This window comes from Ursus maritimus, unplaced genomic scaffold (assembly GCF_017311325.1).
Source record: "Ursus maritimus isolate PB19 unplaced genomic scaffold, ASM1731132v1 scaffold_4, whole genome shotgun sequence".
Taxonomy (NCBI): domain Eukaryota; kingdom Metazoa; phylum Chordata; class Mammalia; order Carnivora; family Ursidae; genus Ursus; species Ursus maritimus.
This window is the reverse complement of record NW_024426552.1, coordinates 3,004,161-3,021,483: the sequence shown is the minus strand read 5'-3', so window position 1 is coordinate 3,021,483 and position 17,323 is coordinate 3,004,161. Positions and strand designations below refer to the sequence as shown.

Here is a 17,323-nt window from a genome sequence, read left to right as displayed (position 1 = left end):
CGCCCTCTGAAGGCTTCACGGGGAGGTCCCTCCTGCCTCTCCAGCTCCCCGTGCGGCCGTGCCTGTGGCGGGGTCCCCACTGTCCTGCCACCACTGTCACACGGCCGTCTCTCTCTGGTGTGTCTCTTCTTGCAGCGACACCAGCCACCCGGACGATCCAGGATGACGTCCTCCCCTGGATTACGTCTGAGAGGAGGAATCTTTTTCCAAATAAGGTCAAACTTGCAGGTACTGGGGTTTAGAATTTGGACATGTCTCTTGGGGCTGTTTGAGGCAGGGGTTGCCCGTTTCTGGCACACCCAGGGCTGGGCCCGCATTCTAACGCTCCAGGTCTGTGTTTCTGTTTTGGATGTTTCTATGGCAATCCATTGTTGCCCGCCCACAGACGACCCGATGTCTGGTGTCCGTCAGTGATTCACCTATGCACAGATGCTGACCTGGCCCAGACTCTGCCGCACAAGGGACTCCCGAGTCTCCTGTCTCTGCGCAGGCCCCTCTCAGTCACAGGTTCTAGCCCCCCCCCCCCCGACACCAAGAAGGTTCTTGCTCAGGGCACCTGGACGCCAGGGTTGGACCAGGGGCACCGGGGGAGGGGAAGGTGTGGGGACGCCAGGGCAGGCCAAGGGGGCTCTGGGTCTCCATTAACCCCGGGGCAGGGCACAGCCAACCAGCTTCCTGAAGCGTCTCCACCCGCAGTCCTTGTCAGCTCAGAGACGACAGCCAGGTGCCACCTGAGTCGGGACATGGGTCATGCGGGGCTGCTCCCCTTGGGGTCACCACAGAGGGGAGGGGAACAGGTGTGGTGGGTGGTCTTTGTGTGTCTGTGGGGTCTGAAGTGGGGCATACAGTGAAGGGTCATGGAAGCCGGCACCTGCGAGCACCCCAGACGCTGCTTCCTCCCGTTGTGAGGACCTGGATGTTTTGGAGGGCAGGGGGGTGGTGGTGTGTTGTGGGGGTGGATCTGTGGATGGGGCCGGTGGACAGCTCAGGACCTGCGGCAGGACAGCAGGGAACATTCCCTCCAGGCCCCAGACCCCGGCCCCTCTGCGTGGCAGAACAGGAGGGGCCGAGCCTGCTTTTGGCCTGGGCCCCGCAGCCCAGATCCTGGAGCCCAACCCTGGATGTGGCTGCGGGGACCCTGTTGCTGCCGTGGCCGGGCCGTGACGTGGGGGGCCCCTGGGAGTTCAGCAGGGCTGTCTCTACCTTCCTAAGTGGGGAGGATGGGAAGTGGGGTGCCCCCAGCCCATCTTTGGCGAGTGGTTGCAGCTGCCCGCATCCTACTCTGCCCCGGGCCCCACCCCCCAGGGCACCCCTCTCTCCTTCTCCAAGCTGACCTTGGTGCTCCCGCCCCTGGCTGCGCCCTGCTGGGGTGTTGTGTTTGCGTGGTGGGGTGGGAGCCGGAGGGGGGCAGGAGGAGCGCCCTGGGTGAGTCTCCTGGGGCAGTGTCTCTCCTACACTCTGAGTGCGGGGGAGCTGGGGACCCCTAGCCACAATGCCAGTGACCCAAAGACCTTCCTGCCGTGTGCCTCCTGGGCATTGAGGGCTCCTCTTCCCCCGCTAGCCTGGCCCCGCCAGCTAACCCACGCCAGGCACCTTCACACGCCTTTCTCGCTGCTCACTAACTGATGCAATTTAGGGCAAACTGGCAAACTCATCCCCCCAAGGAGTTGGTAACTCCCCGGGTCGGAGGACTTGCCATTTGGAAAGCAAGCAGCTGCCAGCCCATCGCCAGAGCCGTGCCGTCTCCGCGGCTGAGGGTCCCAGGCAGGCAGGCAGGCAAGTGTACGTGTCATGAGGGGGCCTCGCACCCCTGCCCCGCCTGGCTTCCTCCCACCCTGATGGAGCGGGGACGCAGGCTCAGGGGAGGTGCTGGGATCAGTGCTGGGGGGTGTCCTGCACGGAGGGGATGAGAGGAGCTAGGGTCTAAGGCGCTGTCGAGAGGGAAGTGCTGGTCCCGATGGCTTTTGGAGGCACCTTCCACCCGCAGGGCGGAGTGACAGGAGCGGGAGGGGAGCATGGGTTGAATGGATTGGGGCAGCCCCCTGGCCACCGTGTCCACACGACCCCGTGGCTACTTCTTGTTTCCTGTCTCCGTGTCCCGCCACTGGGGCCAGACCTGGGCTTGAGGCCACAGCTGGGGTGGGGGTCTGCCCTCCCCCCTCTCCGTCTGGGCGCTGCTCCCACGGAAGCCCTGTGTGCACAGCCCGGGGGGCTGTGGGCAGCCGCTGTGCGGTGCTCTGGAGTGGTCCTGGTGCCCCGGCGCGGTGCCCTGGTGTGGTCGTGGTGCCCCGCGTGGTCGTGGTGCCCCAGCGCGGTGCCCTGGCATGGTCGTGGTGCCCCGCGTGGTCGTGGTGCCCTGGCGTGGTCGTGGTGCCCCGTGTGGTCATGGTGCCCTGGCGTGGTCGTGGTGCCCCAGCGCGGTGCCCTGGCGTGGTCGTGGTGCCCCGGCGCGGTGCCCTGGCGTGGTCCTGGTGCCCCGGCGCGGTGCCCTGGCATGGTCGTGGTGCCCCGGCGCGGTGCCCTGGTGTGGTCGTGGTGCCCTGGCGCGGTGCCCTGGTGTGGTCGTGGTGCCCCGCGTGGTCGTGGTGCCCCGGCGTGGTGCCCTGGCGTGGTCGTGGTGCCCTGCGTGGTCGTGGTGCCCTGGCGTGGTCGTGGTGCCCCGCGTGGTCGTGGTGCCCCGGCTTGCCATGAGTGCGCTAGCTTGCTTCTCAGCCTCTCCTACCAGATCGCTTCCTCACCCTTACTGCCCCAAGCCTGCACTCCTGAATTCGAGCTGCTGTATCCTCCACCCCGACAGCTTTCTAGAACAGCGGTTCTCACCTGAGCGTATGCCTGCCGTCCCTGGGGATCTTCTGCAAATGCAGGTTCTGATCCAGCAGGTGGGGGGCTGTGACCCGCCTTTCCAAGCAGCTCCCAGGGACACGATGGCCCTGTGATGTCATCAGCCATCCCTCCCCTGATCCCAGCACCTCCCCCTGTCCCCACCCCGGGGGCTGGGAGCCTGCATCCCCACTCCATCAGAGGACACCCCACACCTCTGCTTTCTCAGCCCACGCGATGGGGGTGAAGATGAGAGACGTCTGTGCACCAGCTTGGGGTGGGGGGCTCTCACACACTCTGCTGTGGGACCTGGACGCCCCCTGCCAACATTGCTGACCCTCTGGCAGAAGCTGGGGCGGGGCAGGGCAGGGAGCGAGGGGGCCTAGGACTGACCAGCTTCTGGCTTGGCCCCCCTCACGGATGCTCTTCCAGTCTGAGCCCTGGGCTCAGGTCCTCTCACCAGCCCCACCTCACAGACACTGGCTGACGTTGGAGGAGGGCAGGGAACTTTCTGGGCTGCACGCATCTGGCTGCTGAGACAGAGTGTGTGTGTGGTGGTGGGGGAGCCTTCGTTGTCCCTGCCAAGCTCCTGGGCTCCTTCTGAGTGGGCCCAGCTTCTTCAGCTGGGTCTTTTCTCCTTGGACCCTGGGATGGCCGATGACTCAGCCCTGGGCTTGGAGAGAAATCCCCCAGGCCCCTGGCAGTGGGGGTGGCAGGTGGGGGCTAGGAGAGCCCTGGAGAAGAAAGGGCTGCAGGGCTGGGGCTGTGCTCAGCACGTCTGTCCCCAGGGGAACTGGGCGGAGAGAAGCACATAGAAGGAGCAGCTCTTTTGGCCCAGCTCAGTGGTCACACTGCAGCCCTATTTCCTGTCTGGGTTTCCCCTCCCTCCCCTGCCCCTCCTGGGAGGAGGCCCCAGGGCTGAGCTTTGTGCCTGGAGAGGGAGGAATGAGGGTGGAAGGAAGCAGCCCCCCCGGCCCAGCAGCTGTCACGGGGGCCCCTCATCTGTGGCCTGTCAGCCAGGGGACTGGGAGTGGTTTGTAGCTGGGTCTGTGCTGTTGGCCCTTTGGGGATGAGAGGTGGGGGCTATGGGCAGGGACTGGGGCCCCTTACTGAGGTCACAGCGGAGGGGAGCAGGAGAGCCGGGGGCCTTGTTTTCAGGGCCAGTGGGTCTGGGCCAAGTCCCAGCTTGGAGATTTGGGCTCCTTGCCTCAGTTTCAAAATCTGTCTAATGGGACACTGACACTGACTTCTTGGAGTCTCCTTCACCCCGGCTCTCCCGTTGCCTGTCTCCACTCAGCAGCCAGAGTGAGTCCCCAGCAGCCAAGAAGGGTCCCTCACAGGCCACACTGGGCACGCATGGTGGACACTCGAGCACCCACACCCTGCTGTGAGGGAACGCCTGCTCTCCAGACTTGACCTCTGTAGTCTCACTGTCAGAACGCAAGGTCAGGACAGATCCAACAGAGGTGCCTGGAAGAGTTTCCGGAACATGGCCAGCACCGTCAATGTGTGTTCAAGGAACCACCCAGTCCTGCTCAACATGAGTGAGCCCAGCATCTTCCGATGCTCCGTCTGATTCAAGAAGAAAGAAAGCTGGTTCTCAGGCCTACAAGGCCACCGCCATGTCTCCCCTGCCCGCAGCTCAGATCATTCCCGATCTGCCCCAGGACCTTTGCACATGCTGTTCCCTCTGGCTGCACTGTTCTTGAACACAGCTTATTTCCTCCTGCCTGGCTCCCAGCCCCCCTTGCTTGAGGGGCCTTCCTAGCACCCCTCCCAGGGCTCTGATGGGTCCTATGTCAAGGCATAGCTGCCTATCAGGCCCTCCCACGCCATGAGCGCTGTGAGGGCAGGGGTAGGGTATGTCTTGTCCACTGCTGTCTCCTCCAGGGCCTCATACAGAGCTGGCCTGAGTACTCGCTCCATAAATACTGTGGAGGCAGGGTGGCCGTCCGCACACGGAGGTGAGCAGGTCCTGGTGATTACCATGGAAAGAACAGCTCCCCGCCTCTCCTCCTCCCTCTGCTGCATGAACTGTTCCCCTAGCTCAGTGCTTCTCCACTCTGGCTGGACAGTAAACACTTGGGGAGCTTATGAAACTGCTCTACCAGGTCACGCCCCGCACTTGGATGTAGTCTGGGTGGGCCCCCACCCGCGTGCTGTAAAAAGCCTCAGGTAATTCTGATACGCAGGCAGGCCCATGGTCTGGCTCTATTTCGATTCTCTACCCATTGGAGGGGCATTTAGGTTGTCCGGTTCTGGCAGGGCCCATCAACCCTTCATGTTTGAGTATGAATTAGAAAAGGAGCCCACTGGGGGCGCCTGGGTGGCACAGCGGTTAAGCGTCTGCCTTCGGCTCAGGGCGTGATCCCGGCGTTATGGGATTGAGCCCCACATCAGGCTCCTCCACTGTGAGCCTGCTTCTTCCTCTCCCACTCCCCCTGCTTCTGTTCCCTCTCTCGCTGGCTGTCTCTATCTCTGTTAAATAAATAAATAAAATCTTAAAAAAAAAAAAAAAAGGAAAGGAAAGGAGGCCATTGGATTTTCCTAACACTTGGCTGGGTTAGGCAGGTCTGAGGAGGGAGAAAGATTTCTGGGAGGGAGTGAGAAGAGAAAGGTAGTTTGGAGACCGAAAGTGCTTGAGGGGTGCTTGATTCTGGGGAGGATGATTTGAGGACTTGGGGATGAGCCGGAAGGATGGCCACAGGTAGGAGGTGTAAGGGAGGGCATTCCTGCCTTCTGGATATTTCTCAAGGCCAGACAAAGAATATTGCCTCCTCCACCAAGAGTGAGCTGAACTCTCCTGCCCAGCATGAGTGACCCAAGGAGCCCTGGCCGAGGCTGATGACCCCTCACTGACAGCTCAGTCTGACCCTTGAGACCCACGGGGGTCCCTGCTCTTGCAGGGCTCTGTCTGCCATGCCCTCCTTACCCATGATTTGACCTTCCCAATGACCTACAGCTGTTTCTCGAAGCGGCTCAGGGCAGTTCCTGACTCTGGGGCCACCTCCCGAAACTGCAGGGCGGGGCCGGGTGGCTCTGTGCCCACTGGTCTCAGATCTCCGCCCCAGAAATGGGCATGATGGCCCCACTTGAACAGACGCTTGATCTATGCTCACATGGGGAACGCCAACAATGGGAAACCGAGTCTCAGTGTGACAGATCAAAAGGAGAGAGTTCGATGAGCCCCTCATTTTCAAATCCCATCGAATGTCCTTTAACTCCCCTGTTCTTTATCCTGGTGTTAGCTGATGGGGTGGAGGGCACACAGCGGCCTGCGCGCAGGCTTCTCCCACTTCTGGGCGGGTGGGCCTGGGTGGAGGCGCTGGGCCCTGAGTCCTGCCCCCCCCCGGGACACGGCTGTGTGGCCTGGGCGGAGCTTGGGCCGGAACTGGAAAGACTGTCTGCCCGTCAGGGCCCCTGGAACGAACTCCCTCCAGGCCTGGCCAGTGAGGAGTGTTTTGCTGCGGGCAGAGTGGGGACCCCGCCTCTTCCACATGACGGCAGCGGGGTCAGGGTCTCTGCGGCCTGTCTGGAGGTCCCAGGGCGCCCAGGCCAGCGCAGGTGAAGGCGGGGCTGGGTCCAGGGGTGCTCGGATGGGGCAGGTGCAGACTTGGAGTCTGAGAGGGCGGGCCAGCGGGCATCTGGACGTGTGAGCTGTGCTCCTGCCTGGGGCAGGTCGGGGGGCAGGACAGGAGAAGGCGCTGAGCCCACGGAGCAGCAGCAGGTGAAAACACATGCGAGCCCAGAGCTTGGAGGCTGGAATTTAATGTCGCACATCTCCGAGAAGCCGGCCTGATGGACCCATTTCACAGTGCTGGCAAACCAAGGCACTAGGAGTCAGGGGAGAGCTGGGAGGGCGGGCACCTGGAATGCAGGGCATTTTCTCACAGCGCCCAGACCCGCTTTTCCAGCAGCCCTGGAGGTGGGGAGGGGTTGGGTCCGGACAGGCGGGGTGGCCTTCCCCAGCTGGCGGGTTGCCTGGGCCGCGGGTGTCAGCCACACTCCATTTACTCACGTCCGATTCTGGGCTGCGGCCAGTTGGGGGCGCTGGACTCTGGAGCCCCACCCAGCAGCGGGGACAGGTGGAGGGCAGTCACCTGTCCAATAGCCATGTGGTCTGAGACTGGCAGGCCCGGACCCAGCCCCGCCCAGGGTCCCCCTCCCCCGCACTCCCAGCGCACCCCCTACATGGGCGGATTTCCTGTGTCTGGTCATTACTCCTGCAGGCTGGTTGTGCCCCCAGAGGCAGCCCCCTCCCTGTCCGCCTGGGTCCCCCAAGCCCGGGTAAGGTCACGACTCTCACCTCCCACCCCCCCACTGCCGGAGGAAGGGGCCCTCTCCGTGGCGCCCATGCAGTGACTCGGGCACACGCCAGGGAATGTCACCGCAATGCTGACACTCCTGGGTAGGCGCCCCTGAAACCCGCCAGCCCGGGTGCCCTTGGCTCTGGCCATGACCGACCCTTGGAGCCGCTTCAGAGTCAGCCTTTTCCTCTGGTCCGTGGGAACCCCACTACCGAGTCGTGGGCTTGTTGGGGGACCGGGTAGAACTCTGCAGGTCAGAGGTGCTGGATTCCGAGGGGGGCTTTTCCAGGGCCAGAGAAGGAGGGGCCCACACGCTGGCAGGAGGTCCGGGGACTGGGCTTGGTCTTCCTGGGCTCACCTGTGCCCTCAGCTGCCACAGAAGTGGAGCGGGCCTGACTCCCTAGTCCTTCCTGTGCTCTCTCTTGCCCCGGGAGCTGCGTGTCCCTGCCAGCGCAGGTATGGGTCACCCAGGACCCAGTGCTGGGGGCAGAGCAGCACTCCCGAGGGCCCGCTCTGCCCTCGGCCCCAGCAGCCCTGCCCGGACAAGTTCTGTCCGTCCGGAGACGCAGGTGCACACCGGATATTGAAAACCAAAAGGAGGGAGGCCTGTCCGTGGAAAAGCTGGCATCACGCCATGCAGCCGCCGGAGCCCCAGGCCATCTGGGTCCGATTGCTGCCCAGCAAAGTTGCCACAGACCCGCGTCTGGATGAGCCAAGTGGGGGCCGAAGGAAGGACATGCACGGGCCACCAACACATGCAACGGTTAGTAGGGAGAGCAGGGTCACGCCTTCCCGTCCACAGAAGCACTCTCCGTGGGATCCGGGGGGTGTGCACGCGCCCACACATGCCTGCGTGCATCACCTCCCTGCACTCGTGCGCGTGATCGTGTGAGCCAGTGGGGTCACCCCTACACGTATGCATGTGTGCATGTGTAGACATGTGTGTGCACGTTTCCCTTGGGTGGAAATGTGCTTACGACAGTGACCCAGCACTCCTCCAGAGCTGGTGGGAGGAGCGGCCGCAGCCCGGTTTTCACATGGAGCGGCCCTGACCTGTGGGCTTCCCATGCTGGCGCCAAGCCCCTATTTCCAAGTACGCCCTGAGCCTGTGTGCACAAGGCTGCATGTGCTCGTTACATGCAGGGCTTGTCCGCGGGGGACGTGCACCGGTCAGTTGCACAACTCCCACCGTGAACGGGGTCGTCGGCCCAAGGCAGCCTGGTGGGTCCGTTCGTTCATTCGTCGGTGATTCATTGAGCACTTGCTGTGTTCTGGGCTGGCCTGGGTTTGGGGAGGCGGGGCCTCGTCCTGGGGAAATGCTCTGGGGGGCAGGGAAGGAGGGAGGGCGTACAGAATGGGGGGCCCCGATGGCCTCGTGGGTACTGATGCTTCCGGCAGAGCTGGGGGGGCAGTGGACAGGCCTCCCCAGCGTCCCCCCATGCAGCCAGCAGGATAGACGGGTTTGCGCTGCACAACTAACGTGCCTACGGTCTCGGCAGCTTTAACAGCCTTGTCCCTGACGTGGGAGGGCTCTCGTGCAGCTTGTGGCTGTTGGGCCTCACAGTGAGGCTCCCCGTGCAGTTTCAGGTCCACTGCCTCTTCCTGAGAAAGGGGCTGTGTCCTCTGGGTGGGGGGTCAGGCTACTGAGTGACAAGGAGAAAAGTATCAGCTGCGGAGGTCCTGGCCCAGCCTGGAGTCGTGTGGGCACGTGGATGCGCTCTGTCCGCGCTCAGGGAGCAAGCTGGGGGAGTCACACGGCGGCCGTGATTCAGGCTAGGAACCGAGCCAGCCGCGCCGGCCTCCCCCACAGTCCTGGGGCTCCGCTGTAGTCCGAGCGCACGCTAGGGCTCGGGAGATGGCAGCACTGGCTAGGGTGAGTTAGGGCCGAGGGCTGGAGAAGTGCATTAAGGTTGCACGGCCCCACCCGTGGCAAGTACCCGCGGGAATATCCCGGCCTCTCTGTGGGGAGTTTGGACAGCGGGCAGCTCCGGTTCCGGACATTTCCTTATGTTCCCTTCCAGATCGGCTTTCACTGCTCCCAGAACGATCCCGGGAAGGCCACTGGCAATCATCAGCTATTGCTGTGTAACAAGCTACAGGAAGCCAGACCGAAGCGTTCCGTTAGCACGAGGCTCTGGAGCCACTGTGGCAGGGCTCGGCGGTGGTGCTGCGGGGCTCAGCTGGGTCCCTTCGGGTCCTTGATGCCCGTGTCTCTGTGTCCCCTGCATGGGGTCTCCCCTCCTCCTGCTGCCGGCATGGCCTGTTCCCACAGGCCGGGTGAGGACTGAGAGGGGTGACGGGTTTGGGGGCCTCTGAAGTCTAGGCTTGGGGCTGGCGTCATTGCTCGGGCATCTTCTACTGGCCACAGGAGGTTGCAGGCTGAGTGCGGGTCCCCGAGGACGGCAGCAGGGCCGCACTCTCCATGGAGTTGCTGCCGAGAGCAGGGGTCCGGGGAGGCCTGGGCCACCGAGGCCCCTGCCGGCCTGCCACAGAGCTCCTCGTGCCGCCACGCAGAGGACTGGGCCCTCAGCCCTGCCTTCCTCGGTTTTCACAGCGGAGCTGGTGGCCCAGCCTTGCCCGACGTCTCTGCCTGCCTCTGGGGCTCTGGGATTCTGTTTCCGGACGTCTTTGTCAGGGGCTTTCCAGGCACGCCCTCCCTCCCCCTCGCTCAGGCGCGAGCTGTACTAACAGGAGAGGTTTGTGTTTGGGGCATTCAGGTGGATTTTCCTTTTAAAGTCATCCGTGTGCTGGGGGCCTGGGTGGCTCAGTCGGTTGAGCGTCTGCCTCTTGGTTTTGCCTCAGGTCACGATCTCAGGGTCGTGAGATCAAGCCCCGCGTCGGGCTCCATGCTGAGCAGGGAGTCTGCTTAAGATTCTCGCTCTCCCTCTGCCCCTCCCCTGCTGTTTGCTCTCTCTCTCAAATAAATAAATGAAGTCATCTGCTTGCACGAGTGCCGCCAGGTGGGGGGTGCTGGCCTTCGCGCCAGGGCCTGACAGGTCTCGGCTCTGGTCCAAGCCCATCTCCTCTCTGCTCTGTTGGCCAAGGGCCTGCAGGCGCTGTCCACACAAAGACCCGTCTGTGCTCACAGCACTGGTGGGTAGTGAGGGGTCAGGGACAGGGCTCAGCTGAACACGCTGGTGGCAGTGGGGGGCACGCTCCCTGACGGGCTCACCGGCTGCACCCAGTGGGATCTTACTGAACTTGACAACCTCCCTCCCCTCCCAGCAGGCCCCCAGGGGCACCTTTCCCAGGGGGTCTCCGGCCGAGGCCTCCCCTCCGGGACCCTGCCCTGTGCCTGGAGCCCTGGGAGCACTTGGCTGGTGGGGGGGGGTCACCTGACACCCCCATACGGGTTCGGATACCTGGACTGGCCTGCAGTGTGAGACTACGGTGAGTGGTCAGGCAGGGTGGACGGTAGGGCAGGCCCTGGGTCCCTAGCTGTCGGGCCAGGTGTGCTCAGAACTGGCTGCTGGGAAAGGGGCAGCACCTCGGGTTCTGGATCTTGCTAGCTTCTTTGCTTTTGAAATAGGTTATGAGTGTGGGCCCTCAGTTCTGGGGGGGAAGGAGGCTGTGGGGGGACGTTCTGCTCTGTGGGCTGCACCATCACCCCTTCGCACAGACCCCTGTCACCCCCAGCCCCTCTCAGGGGCAGCGTGCCCTCCCTGCAGGACCCTCCCCCATGTCTAACCAGTGGGACCCCTTTTATGGGGTCACCGGCCTGGTGGGTCATGGGGAGGGCGTGGCGGGAGAGCTGAGAGCCCGGCTCTGCTCCTGGACTCCCACTCCAAGGAGCTTCGTGAAGCATGACCCCTGAGGCCTTCCCTGTCCTCTTCCGGGAAACCGGGCAGACAAGGACATGGAAAGGGGAGGAGAGAGCCAGCCCGCTGCGAGGGAGGGGGTGAAAGCAGCTGTACCTCACGGGGGCGGCTCTGAGCAGCTCGGTCCTGAGGGGCTGACGGCAGGATGTGGTTCCCGGGGCAGCAGCCTTCGAGAGCAGAGCGGGTGGTGCTTAAGGGCACAAACTTGCAACTGGCGGATCAATAAGTCCCGGAGATCTAATGTGCAGCGCAGCGATGATCGCAGCACTATCACAAACTTCCAAGTCGCTAAGAGACCGCATCTTAATTGTTCTCACGCAAAACCATAGTAACGGCGGGACACGATGGAGGTGCGAGCCGACACCGAGCCGGTAACCACGTCGCGTTATACAAACGTGTCAGATCAACACCTTGTACACCCGGAACTTACACAACGTTAGAGGAGGAGTGTGTCTCAATCTATAAAAAAAGGAAATTGAGCGCACCTGGAATGGGGACTGGGCGGGCTCTCTAGATAAAATAGTTCCGTGGGGGTTGGCAGGTGAAGAGTCAGGGGACCCTGAGGATGGGGTTTCCTCACACAGAAGTCTGGAAGGCTGGGGCACTGGGAGGGCGCTGACAGAGGGCCACTGCGCAGCCGTGCACGTTTCCCAGGAGCACCCTATGGGGCGGCCCCCTCTATGCTCCACGCAATGTCCTGGCCTCTTCCCGTTCAGCCGGGCAGGGCTGGTGGTAGGAGCGTGTGCATTGGGGCACGTGGGCCTGGGTCCTGTTGCTAGTTCTGGGACTTCAGCAGGTCATTGAAGTTCTGTCTTGATTTTCTCTTTTGTAAAATGGGTCTAATAATGGCTACCTTATCATCGTTTTAAAGATTAAAAGAAGGGCCACCTGGGTGGCTCAATTGGTGAAGCGTCTGCCTTCAGCTCAGGTCAAGATCCCAGGGTCGTGGGATTGAGCCCTGCATCGGGCTTGCTGCTCAACGGGGAGTCTGCTTCTCCCTCTCCCTCTGTTGCTCCTCCTGCTTGTGCGTTCTCTCTCTCTCTAATAAATAAATAAAATTAAAAAAAAAATAAAGATAAAAGGAAGATAGGGGCACCTGGATGGCACAGTTGGTTAAGCATCTGCCTTTGGCTCAGGTCATGATCCTGGAGTCTAGGATTGAGCCCCCCATTGGGCTCCCTGCTCAGCAGGAATCCTGCTTCTCCCTCTTCCTCTGCTCTCCCCCTGCTCATGCTCACTCCCTCTCTCTCTCTCAAATAAATAAATAAATAAAATCTTTAAGGGAAAGATTAAAAGAAGACACTTCGCATATTTGCTACTGGCCCAGAGTAAGTTCTCAGTAAATTGTAATAACATCATCACCACCGTCACCACCATCATCACCGTCACCGCCATCACTGCTGTCATTACCATCACCATCACCACCACCATCATCACCATCATTATCGCCATCACCACCATCATCACCGTCACCGCCATCACTGCTGTCATTACCACCACCATCACCACCATCACCATCACCATCATTATCGTCATCAACACCACCATCACTATCACTGCTATCACTGCTGTCATTACCATCAACACCGTCGCCAAAACGAGCACCATCATTGCTGAGTTGTCAGGTTACCTGAATGCCTCATACTCTTGGTGGTCTAGTCCAGGGTGCAAAAAGGAGGGTGTAAAAGAGGGGGGAGAACCAAAGACTGCCCTCTACAAAATCTGATCCCAGATTGATCATGGCGTGGGGTGCAGGATGAGTGGAGATGAGGAAGGAGGAGGTGGTGTTAGGGTGACATGCCATAGGATGGGTTCTGAATTCCATCACCTAGCAGGGATCCGTGGTGGCTCTTTCAGGGTTAGGTGACACCACATCTTGGGCAAGCCCACCAGAACATGGTTCCCTGAGCTGGAACAAGGTGAGTCAGGAGCACCAAGGAGGACCGGGCTGCCCAGGGGTGTTGGAGATGGGAAAGAGAACTTCTAGGTCATCCTGGTTCTTCTTCGGTGCTGATGTGGGGGTCCCCTTGGGCCCTGGTGGGATGTGGGGTAGGCCGGCAGCTGCTTCCAAGGCCTTGATGATGACTGCGCTGGTGCAGAGTCAGAGCAGTGGCCCGGGGACCCTGGGATGGCCCAGTGCATGTGTGCAGTGGCTTGGCGGCTAGCAGTGGCATCCAGGGACTCCGGGCTTGAGCTCATGCAGGGCAGAAGGCACCCCCTGGTACACTTGTAGTCCCTCGGGGGTCCTGGGTGCCCAGTGCCCGCTAAGTGAAGGTGATGACGGGGACCACCCTGGTGGGTGCGTGTTCTTGTGCCTCAATCTTGTGTGTGTGGGGTGGGCTTGCTGCACAATTTGTGCCAACTGCAGACGGGCGAAGGCCCTTTAAATGATTTCCCGTGCGCCCCATGATGGGACCTGGTAGATCGTGCAGGTCGCCTGCTGGAGTTGCACCTGTTCTGAATTGTGATCGGGAGAAATTAGATGGAAAAACATGCAAATACAGTTGGAGCTTTTTGGCAAATGAGCACGCGAACGGGCGGAGGTGAGGACGGCTTGGAAGGGGGCGCGCTGGTGCCGCCTGACTCATCGCTGAGGCCGTCAGACTTAGATAGCGCGCTCCCCATGCGGTGGTTTTTAAAGGGGGAATTATTTCAGCTACGTTTCCTAGATTTCTGAGGTTGCCTAAAAAAGCCAAGAAAAGGTTCTTCCCTGCTGTTTTCTCCCCTCACATCGAATGGGTAAAAGTTAAGCCTTTCCATGCTAACGGTCTGTGGACACCTGCCTTGGTCGGCCCTTGGTTGGTCACAGAGCATGGAATGCCAGTATGCATTACACTGGGCCGGGGGGTGGGTTATGTTGGCTCACCTTGCTGAAGAGGAGCAGTCAAGGCCCTGGGTCCGTGGTGCTCGTGTTTGGGAAGCCGCTGTCGGGCTCCAGGTGCACGAGGAGCCCGCTGGCTGACGTCTTCCAGACACAAATTGCGGTGCTTTAGGAGTTAGCTGTCGGTGAGAGCACGCACATGTGGGGACAGGCCAGCAGAGAGGGTCCGCATTGCCAGGACAACGGGCCTCACGTGGGACAGCGCCATGTGCAGGGTGCGTCCAATTCCTTCCCTGGGTACTAGGACCTAGACTCTTGGTCAAGGCCAAAGGCACGTCTGGGAGGCTCAGTGGGGACAACAGACATGACAATCGTCATTTGTAGCAGGGTGAGGAACCCACCCACATGATCCCCCTTCTGTGTGACCCCATCCTTCCTCTGGATGTCTAGGGCACTCCATTCCCATCACCGATGTAGCACTTTTGGTGCCCATCCTTACAGTTTCGGGGGTATTTTTCTAAACTTCCCAATGGAGGTACTTTGTCTTATGCCTTCCTGTGTTTTGACTTTCCCTTCTCTCCTCTTGGCCTCAAGGTCACCACACACCACAGTGCTGGAGGGATGAGCTTGCCCTCGTGCGGTCCAGGGTGGTTTCCCAGGTGAGGCATCTGTTGTTCTCTGAATGGCTGAGAGGGGCAGCAAGACGTCCTCGGTGCCCGCCTGTGGAGGGAGACACAGGGACTGGACACCTGGCTGACCCGTGGTCAATCTCCCTGCGATGGCGTCACTACGTGTCTGTCCTCTGACCTCAGAACTCAACTAATCTCCTTTGGCTCATACTTGTTTCCAGATATGCCAACAGCAGCCTTTCCCTGAGTCCCTGAGGATGTGCACACCCGTGGCTGAGGGGCCGCCAGAGAAGGTGCCTTTGGGAAGAGATAGCCGTCAGGTAGTGACCTCCCTGTGGCTTGGCCTGCACCCGTGTGCGCTTGTTGCAAGGAGGGCTGTGGGAGCTGCCAGTGTTCACTGTCTCACGGGTGGAGGGGCGGGCTGAAGACAAGAAGTCTTTTTTTCTTAATTCTCCGGGATGGAAATTGGGGGTGGAAAAATCACATACAAATTAATGTAGCCAATGAACAAGTCTATATGGACCAGTTTCCAACATTTTCTATGTCTGTCGTCCTGCAGCAGGTAAGTAGAGGCTAAAGCAGCAGCAACAGCAACAACACATAGCACAGACCCTACTGAGACATCCGTCCTGTCTTCAAGAGCTCGACATTTTTAGGTTGTCCTCCAAGGTCCTGCCATGGTTGGAGAGACGCACTGTATCAACTCCACGGCTGACCCAGACAACCGGAACCCTGAGGCTCCGGGGGAGGCTGGAAACCAGACATCTCCAATCCTTGATGAGGGGACGTGAGACCCCATCACCCCAGAACTGCACGCAGGGTCTTCTGCACGGTGCACACTTGTCCTTGCATTTGGGGATGATGGTCCGCTTGCTCTGGGTCCTCGTGGTGCTGCCAATCTGTAACCAGGCACCGTGTTTTGTTCCCGGGAGGTCTGGAAGTTTTCAGCAGTGTGCACTGGGGAGATGTTTTAGGATCTGTGTCTCTGAAGGTTTTGCTTCCTTTACATACAATGAGTCTTTGCCCATTCCTCATTTCCTGGGGGACGTGCTGGTCCTTTCCCGGCACTGGGCATTGAGAGGAGAACAAGGAGCTGGGAGAGAAGGCCAGGGGAAGTCTTGGGTCAGTTTTGAAGTTGTGCTCTTCCGGGCACTGCCCTGAGATTGCATCATCCACACCAGCTCTGACGAAGTCCCACCTGGCATTGCTTCAGGTTAAATAAACTTGGCCAAGGACTTCCAACTTCCAGAGAAGTTTTGTTTCACTAATCTTCCTGCTGCTGCTGAACTTCGGACAAAATGGAAACAATAATTATTTGAAGGCTTTGGGAAGTGACATAAAGCAGATGAAAAAACCTTCAAGGGGTATGAACTTTGAAAGGAGTTTGAAAGAAAGCTTTTCTCCCGAGGGCCCTTTCTGGACCCCACAACAGGGTGGGCTCCAGCAGAAGGTGGTGGTATTGGGTGGAGAGGTCAGAGGCTAGAATTTGGCGTTGCCAGAATGTCTGGAAATTTAGGAAGAAATCTCAGAAAGGCCACATGGGGGAAGACCCCTTACCCGGCACAATCTCTGCTCCAGTCTTCTGCGGATCCCCGAAGTGTGCATGTGCGGGGCAAGACTCCTTAAGCCCCAGGAAGAAGCAGCAGCTGGATGGGGGAGGAGCTAGCAGAGAGTCCGGCATCTGGCTGGTGCTGGGAAGACCAGGTTTGGAGGTCATGTCCTCCCAGGTGAGAGGAACTTCTGTGTGCTGAAATAAAAGGACTTAATTATGAGTCAGAAGACAGAAAAATAGTCTATTTGAACTGCTTAAGGAAACTGTTAACCTGGAGCTTTATACCCAGCTAAACTGTCTTTCAAGAATGGTGGCAAAATAAAGACATTTTGGATACACACAAACCAAGAGATTACTGACAACAGACTCTCACGGAAGGATTGTACTTGATGGTTTTAACAAAGATCTAAGATATTGGGCAGAGGGATTGAAGTGGATTGGGTTTTTGTGATATTCAGGAGCAGGGGAGAGAGGGGTACACGCTAAAATTAAAAAACATAACTCAAACTGGATGGAACAAAAGGATTTTACAAAACTTTTAATTGACCCAAAATGACATAGTAAAGGAGAATAAAGGCACAGAATAAGAGGACAATTAAATAAATCTGACCTTGGGAAATGTGCTAGCTTTGAATAGTAGAGCTCTGCAATCTCTGGGGGTCCACAGCAAAGACCACCCCCAGCAGGGCGATGAGGTCTCTCCAACAGTCACTGATTCCGCCCAAGAAATGGTCCTCTGCAGAATAAATTTTGGGTGGCGAATGAGGGTTTTGGAGGTGTGTCTGCCTGCAGCAAGGAGGAGCCTAGCCTTGGGGAAGGAGACATGCTCAGGGTGCTCTCGTTGGCATGGTTGGGCAATCACCCCCACGGAAGGCAGATGCAGCTCGAGTTAGTTTCCCTCCCAGTGCCCAAGCCTTCAGCAAGATCCTGATGCGGGTTCTAGGTTCCTCCAGATATTCCCATCCCCGAGGGGAACCAAGGGAAGGGTCCATGCCCTCAGGTGGTACAGAGGGGTTTAGGAGAGAAGAGGGGGCTGACACTGAGGTGCTGACAAATGACCTGCATAAGTCAACAGCAGCATCTCAGGCCACTTGGGCCAAGGGGCTTGCCACCCAAGGGCCCAGCCACCCTCGGGGCCACTTTGTGGGGGAGTAGGACTTTCCTAAGGGCCGGGAGGGTGTCTGTGAATGGGTAGGCTCAGGATTTGGGAATCTGGACATCAGAGGGAAGATTGTCTTGCAGGCTAGTGATGTCTGGGACACTTGGGTCCAGGAATGTGGGAAGCCATCATTTAGCCTGTGTCCTGTGTCCTGACGTGGCACTGTGTTCCCAGCACTCCCCATCTCACCATTTACCCCATGGAGAGGGGGTTGTGT

General features: G+C 59.6%; 1 long non-coding RNA gene across 2 annotated transcripts; it reads left to right on the top strand.

Annotated features, from left to right (window-relative positions):
• The first annotated feature begins 424 nt into the window (after window positions 1-424).
• Window positions 425-16,505, top strand: LOC103680705. 2 transcript variants are annotated; one of them, XR_005832282.1, is made up of 4 exons: window positions 425-507; window positions 14,361-14,425; window positions 14,617-14,715; window positions 14,955-16,505. It is a non-coding gene; the product is annotated as an uncharacterized LOC103680705 (long non-coding RNA). The 2 variants fall into 2 exon arrangements; XR_573153.2 differs by lacking the exon at window positions 425-507 and having other exon boundaries at window positions 13,841-14,425.
• Window positions 16,506-17,323: the final 818 nt, after the last annotated feature.